This window comes from Anguilla rostrata, chromosome 13 (assembly GCF_018555375.3).
Source record: "Anguilla rostrata isolate EN2019 chromosome 13, ASM1855537v3, whole genome shotgun sequence".
Classification (NCBI taxonomy): Eukaryota; Metazoa; Chordata; class Actinopteri; order Anguilliformes; family Anguillidae; genus Anguilla; species Anguilla rostrata.
This window is the reverse complement of record NC_057945.1, coordinates 39,642,228-39,649,120: the sequence shown is the minus strand read 5'-3', so window position 1 is coordinate 39,649,120 and position 6,893 is coordinate 39,642,228.

Genomic DNA, 6,893 nt, shown 5'->3' with positions numbered 1-6,893 from the left:
TCGGTCAGACCAACTTATGCTTTCATTTTCTGTACTGTGTGTACTATATGGAAAATATAGTTCGATTACAAACTGACAAGTGAAATCAGTTGGGCCCATTTGCTGAGGGTGTGGAAACCTGAAACTATTTGTGTGAAATGAATGGAGTTTACAGACAACAAACGGCGACAAGCCACACCTCCATTGTGTAAAAATAAGTTTAACCGCACAATTACGGTACAACACATTCTCAACAACCTTAATTGAGGTTGTCAAGAGATTGGCTATGACAAAAAAACAGCGAACGCAGTGGGTCCCCTGGACCTGGGTTGGGAAACATTGTGCTATACAATACACTGATTTTTTAAAGAAAGATTTTGTGTTTCATATGAAAAATAATGAAGAGTTAAATTTGAAATGAAGGTAGTAAGGTTGAGTTAATGCTTCAAAATGTTATTTAGTAGTTGAAATGGTAACGGAATAAATGTACCAGATTCTCTATAAAATATTTTCAAGCGTAATATTTCTTGAAGGTTTCTGAAGATGTCATAGACTGCAAAAATCAAATTCAATATGTCTTCTGGCTACGGGTCAATCAACATAATTGTAATCCCACCTATTTGTTGTATTAAACATCGGAATCCTCTCAAAACTGTTGCTCAGCACACACATTAATATTTATGAACATTTATTACTTTTGAGATTACATGTGTCTCATACCTTTCAGCTTCTATGAATTATTCATGCTAGAAAAAAAAAAATTCATGCAGGCAAATGAAATGCAATGTGCGCTTGAACCAGACAGTAGGACAAGTCCAGATGACCCCCTGATGACAGGGTGACCCCTCCTTCTCTGATGTATTGATTTAATAAGAGAAAAACAGGATTTTGCGGGTGCAGGCTCTGTCGCACATTGACAGGCAATGGGTGGGTTTTTTAAGAAGGCATTAAAAACAGTTTATGTAGACATCTTGTAATTCACTTGTAATACGCCCAGCTTTCACTTTTGTGCCTTGGTACATTCAAAATACAGCATCTAGTGAGTATTGATTTATTTATTCATTTATTTATTTATTTAGCCATCATTCAACTAGGTATGTGTCAGCTGAGAATTCTGAACTGAACTGTATGCAGTGAAAACACAGGAATCAAAGTGGGTTGAAATGCAAGGAATTTGGTAGCCAATCACATAGGGGATAGTATGTAGTCAGATGCAGATAGCCAGTTGGTGTTGGTATGTGAAACAGTGAAATCTGTGAAACATGGTGGTGGGACTGTAAAGGTTTGGGCATGTATGGCTGCCACAGGTGCTGGGTCAGTAGTCTTCATTGATGATGTAACGGCTAATAACAGCAGCATAATTAATTCTGAAGTGTACAGACGCATCTTATCTGCTCTTGTTCAAGCAAATGGCTCCAAACTCATTGGATGGTGCATCATCCTACCGCAAGACAATGATCCCAAACATACTGCCAAAAGCAACATAAGTAGGTTTTCAAAGCCAAAAACAGAAAAATTCCAGATTCCAGATTCCTACTCTGAATACAATTGAACATGGGTTTCATATGCCGAAGAGAAAAACTGGAGCAACTAGCCCCTGAAACAAACGTGAGCTGAAGCCAAAGATCAAGTATGCGTATGCAGATCAATGGCTGCAGCGCAGGCCTGGCAGAGCATCACCAGCGAAGATACTCTGCACCTGCTGATGCCCATGGGTCACAGACTTCAAGCAGTCCATGCATGCAAATGATAGGCCAAAAAGTTCTAAGTAAAAGTGGCTGTAATTTCTACACGGATCACCGTATTCATTGTTCTATTTCTGATTTATTGTGCTGTTGTGCAGAGCCAAAACAACAAAAACTGTGTCACTGTTCCAATACTTTTGCATTTAACTCTATGTATAATCCTGTAGATAAATAGATAGATAGTCTCACTTGTGTCGAGTCAAGTCAAGAATATGAGTTTGTTGATGAACTACTTATTAATGGAAAACATAAAATCCATCAGAATCCTGACACAATCGTTGTATCTGGGGCACATATATAAAGAATTCATTTTTAATAAAGTATTTTCATAAATTCACCACAGGAGGGTGTGCAGCCAAAGGAAATGGATAGCTATTTCTCTCAGAAAAAAACATAAAACAAATATTTCATCTGATCAGTGGCCACATCCATCACCCATATTTTAATGAAATTATTGTTGTGCCTTGAATTCAGTTTACTCTGTGAAAACGGGAAGAAAGGCTTGGTTTATTTAATTGCTGCCAATTATTTTATGTTTAAACGTTTTTAGATTTTATTACTGTGGATTGCAATTGCATTTCCCCTAAAGGAATCAATAAAAAAAAGTCCATGTCCAATTTTGTTTAGACTTATTCAGTTCAGTTGAATGGAAGGACATTTAATACATTACTTTGAATAACACAGTTGAGAAGGCACTGTTTCATTCATTTCGACCATTGCCAAAAGGCATTTTATTTTCATTTTTTAGTTTTATAGAAATTCTTACTCTCTAACTGTAGGCTATTAATGCTATATGGTGCATAGCTTTCTATTTAGACAGACGAATTTCATGATTGATTTTATTCATGTCACCTCCAAAACGTAACTCTTGCCGTCACATTCAGAATCAAGTCTTCTGAAAATTGCAGCGGTTATACTTTCCTGTACCAGTAAAATGGTATATACCTGTACGGTATCCCGAAGCCGCTCATTTCCTGACCTTGAATCATTAAACAACTGACAGAATATAAATCCCATAATTACACTGAAGCACGATTAGTATTAATATTTTATTTGGGCATAATTGCAGAATCATTTAATATTTCAAAAATATGATTCATTTAATTCAGTTGTTAAGTAGCCTATTCTTCCTCGGGCCAATATTAACTATTAAAACAGTTGGCTTTAGACATTCTGTTACCAAAATGAAATCTGAAACTGCTTAAAAAGTTTTTTTTCCCCATCAACAACACCTTATTTTTTGTATTATTATTAGTTCCTTAGTTGCATATTTATCGTGCAATTGTCTGTCGTTTTCACAGAGATGAAGATAGAATTTTCATTGCCAATGTATCATGATGAACGGTTGTCTACCACCACAAAAAGACAGTAATGAAACGGATAATTTAAAATAACTGTCACTTTTCCCAGGGCACCTGACTGCTATTCGTAAGCCTCGCCACTAAGCGGCAGCACATATCATCACCTAATTGTAATTGGAATGCATGCATTTCCACATCATCCATTTAGGTTTGGAGCTTATGAATAATTTATCAGGACTCAGGCTCTGCATCTGGCATGCGAGAATAATAATAAAAAAAATCATTTCTGACGTCACATATAAAACCATAGCTTTTCCTCCTGCATTTTCATGTTCTTGTCATAATCCGTTTTCGCAACTGAACTTCCCCGCGTTTGGCGGGCAGCCATCCCGATTCGCGTTTCCCGCCATAACCCACGGAGAACGTCGGAGTCAGCTCGCGGTCGTGCTTGCTCACTCTTCCGAGTTTAATCGATGTCCCAGGCGGATGCAGTAAAAGGCAGCCCAACACCGCCCACCCCCCATCACCGAACATATTTAGAATTCAGAACATCTGAGTCCGTGACCACAGCAGAGCACGAATCATATAAAAATGGCACGCGGAATTCCACTGGGAGGGAACAAGAGGGGCAACACAGGTAATCATATATTCCTGAATGACATTTTCAGAGTCGGCGAAGCTCTAGATTTAAAATGTTCGTGCAAAGCATATGAACGCCCATCATAAGGGAATCTCGCGTGGATTAATATGAAATTAACAATCAACAGTATTCAGCTAAGTAATGTTTTTTTTTTTTGTTGAATGTATCCGTTGTTGCTTCGTAAACGTGTGCAATCGTTTAAAAGGTGCTCAACTGCAATTGCTAAGTTGTTTCAGCTGGTGAATTGCTTAGGCTACTGTCATTTATTCACATTATTTCAGTGTACAACATATAATATAAGCTAATGTGCAAGGCTAGGTTCTCTTCTGATACTGTGGGAAGCTTCTCACAGACTCCCTTCAGATCCCCCCCCCCCAATCTCCTATCGCAGTGGTTCTCTAACTTGGTTCTGGGGACCCCTGTATATGCTTATGGCCAATCTGTTGCTTAATTAAGGTTGTTGAACACCTGTGTTTTGAGTTTTTTTTCCATAGCACTTCATTTCATTACACGTATTAACAGAATGCCAGTTTGGCTCGTCATAATTTGCGCTGTCTTTGAATTCTTCATTACCTACCAAATTGATAGTTTTTATTGGCCTGTTGTCCACACGTTCACCAATTAGGAGCCTATTGATTCACCTCAGTATTCTTTAATGTGATCAGTTAAAATGTTTTACCCCTTTTTTATGGAGTCATTTGCAATATAGCATAATAAGCACAATGTGAATATGGGACTTTTATTCTTTGTGGCATGCACAGTTATTTCCGACATAATGTGGCTTATGAGGGTAAATAACCCCCACAAAACATGAAAAGCATCTAATTAGGAAAAACGAACAGCTTGTTAAAATCCTGGGATTGCAGCTGTGGTTGGAACGAAGACCAGCACGCACAGGGCCCACCAGGGCCGAGTTTGGAAACCAGTGTTCTGCTGCGACGGCTCAATAGATTAAGGGTCTCAAGCCTTTCCTCTTAACATTTGCATTTCATCATTCCTGGAACCTATTTAGTTGCACCTCTTTGTATTTTTTCCCCAAGAGCTTCTATGTATTTATGATAGTGCGGTGCCCATAACTGCAATTTGGTTTGACAGTGACATCATATACATCAATGTACACACCTTTGATTTATTTTTCATACGTTTTTGCTATGTATCCCCACATCCTGTTGGCCTTTTTTATTGTCTCAGAAAAATGGCAAGATCCCGATGGAATTCAGTGTGATATTACTCTCCGATCTTTTTCACATTCTAATTTTGCTTCAATAATCCTGTCTTATGTTTTATTTCCCACTTGCATGATTTTACATTGAGCTGTTTTGGCTGTAATTTGCCAGCTTTCCTCCCACTTCTGAATTCTGTTTAAGTCCTCTTGGATCACTTTAGTGGGTTGAAAACTATTTCCTAAACGCTGAAATTCTGCAGATTAAGCAGAGGGCCGGACATTGACCCTTGAGGGACCCCAGTTCTCACAATATCTTGCTAAGATATGATCCCTTCTACACACAGTAAAAGTACACACAAAGTACATATGATCCTACTCTTTTCCCAATTGGACTCATATATACTCTGTTAGAGTTGAATTAACACTGGACACTGGGAAGTTACAGCCCCCCCCCACTTTGAAATGACTCTTAATGATCTCTTATGTGGTCCTTTATACTTTTTGGAAGTCCAAATACATAATGTCATAATCCTGATTCAGCTGCTTCAAAGCTACCCAGATGGTTTTGGTTATCTCTCCCTGCAAAAAAAACAAAAACATGTTTTGATCAGTCTGGTACTCCTTATATGCTCTTTGGTGAAAGTCAGAATTTATCTTGATTTCGATCCTATGTGTAGTACAGCATATCATGGAAAATATTTGAATGGAATCATAAAGTCAAGTGCTTTATGGGATTTAAGAAAATGTTGAAATAACTCGCAATTACGCCTGCTTCTACAGTATGAGCTATTAAACATTTCTATCAAATTTAGATTTTTTTATTTTACGAGGTAGGGTAGGTCTGCTTAGAACTCCGTTCTCAATGGGGCGGATAAATAGATGCCTGATTAAATGTGATTCCATTTCTAGTGTAGGAAACCGTCTGCAAAGGCATTTGGCTCACCAAGAGCTCCAATTTGTCCAATTTTACATACACACAAACGCAACACACACACATCTGATGAGACTGAATGTTAATGAGGTTTATTACTCCAGTAAACACATTTTGTTAGTTGATGCCCGTGTTGAGGAGCAAGCTGTTGAAAATGTATTTTTAAAATATCAGCCGCCTCTGCAGAAGATAAGATACACGGGGCCGTGCGTATTTTTACCGCGAAGGAGCGGAGATAATTAATGAAGCAGATGACTGAAAGGCTTCTCTGAGATCATTTAAAATTCATCTGTGATGCCATCGTGCCCCGGCATTAATTTGCAAAGATTTCAAAGCATGTTTTTCAAACCGTTTTCAGCAGAACTACGAAATTGAAGAACGCACTCGATGTCTGTCTCTGCATCGTAATTCAGCATTTGCCAAGGGTTGCTCTGTTTTTAATTGATTGTGGCCCCAGCCGTATAAAACTCAGAAAAACAGCCTCTCTGCTGAGGTGGTGTGTTGAGCCACATTTAACAGGTTTAAAACGCTGGTGCACTGCTCATAACCTCTTGGTAAAAGAGTTGCAGATACGGAGGACACAGTGAATTAATTACATGAATATGCTTTCTCAAGTTATTGTAGATGATAGATTTATATGATTATAAAAAAAAATCATATTCAGAATGTTAATGTTCCTATTGTTCTTAATTAAAGCAGTCCTGTTGTTAACATGTGACATGTTGTTAGAGTTTTTATTCATAAAACTTTAATAATATAGAGACATGGCTCAGGAGGTAAGAGCAGTCGGAGGATTGCCAGTTCGATCCCCCGCCCTGGGCATGTCGAAGTGTCCCTGAGCAAGACACCTAACCCCTAATTGCTCCCAACGAGCTGATTGGTACCTTGCATGGCAGCCTTTCACTGTTGGTGTGTGTGTGTGTGTGAATGGGTGAATGAGAGGCATCAATTGTAAAGCGCTTTGGATAAAAGCGCTATATAAATGCAGTCCACTTACCGTCTAATACGATTAATTTAAGCCACTGGAGAGCTTCCTGATATCTCCGGTCTTTATCAAGGGAAGGAAATTCACCCGTCCTTCACTGTGCTTGCATTGAAATGCGTGGCAGCCCTTGGACCGCACGTGTGATAC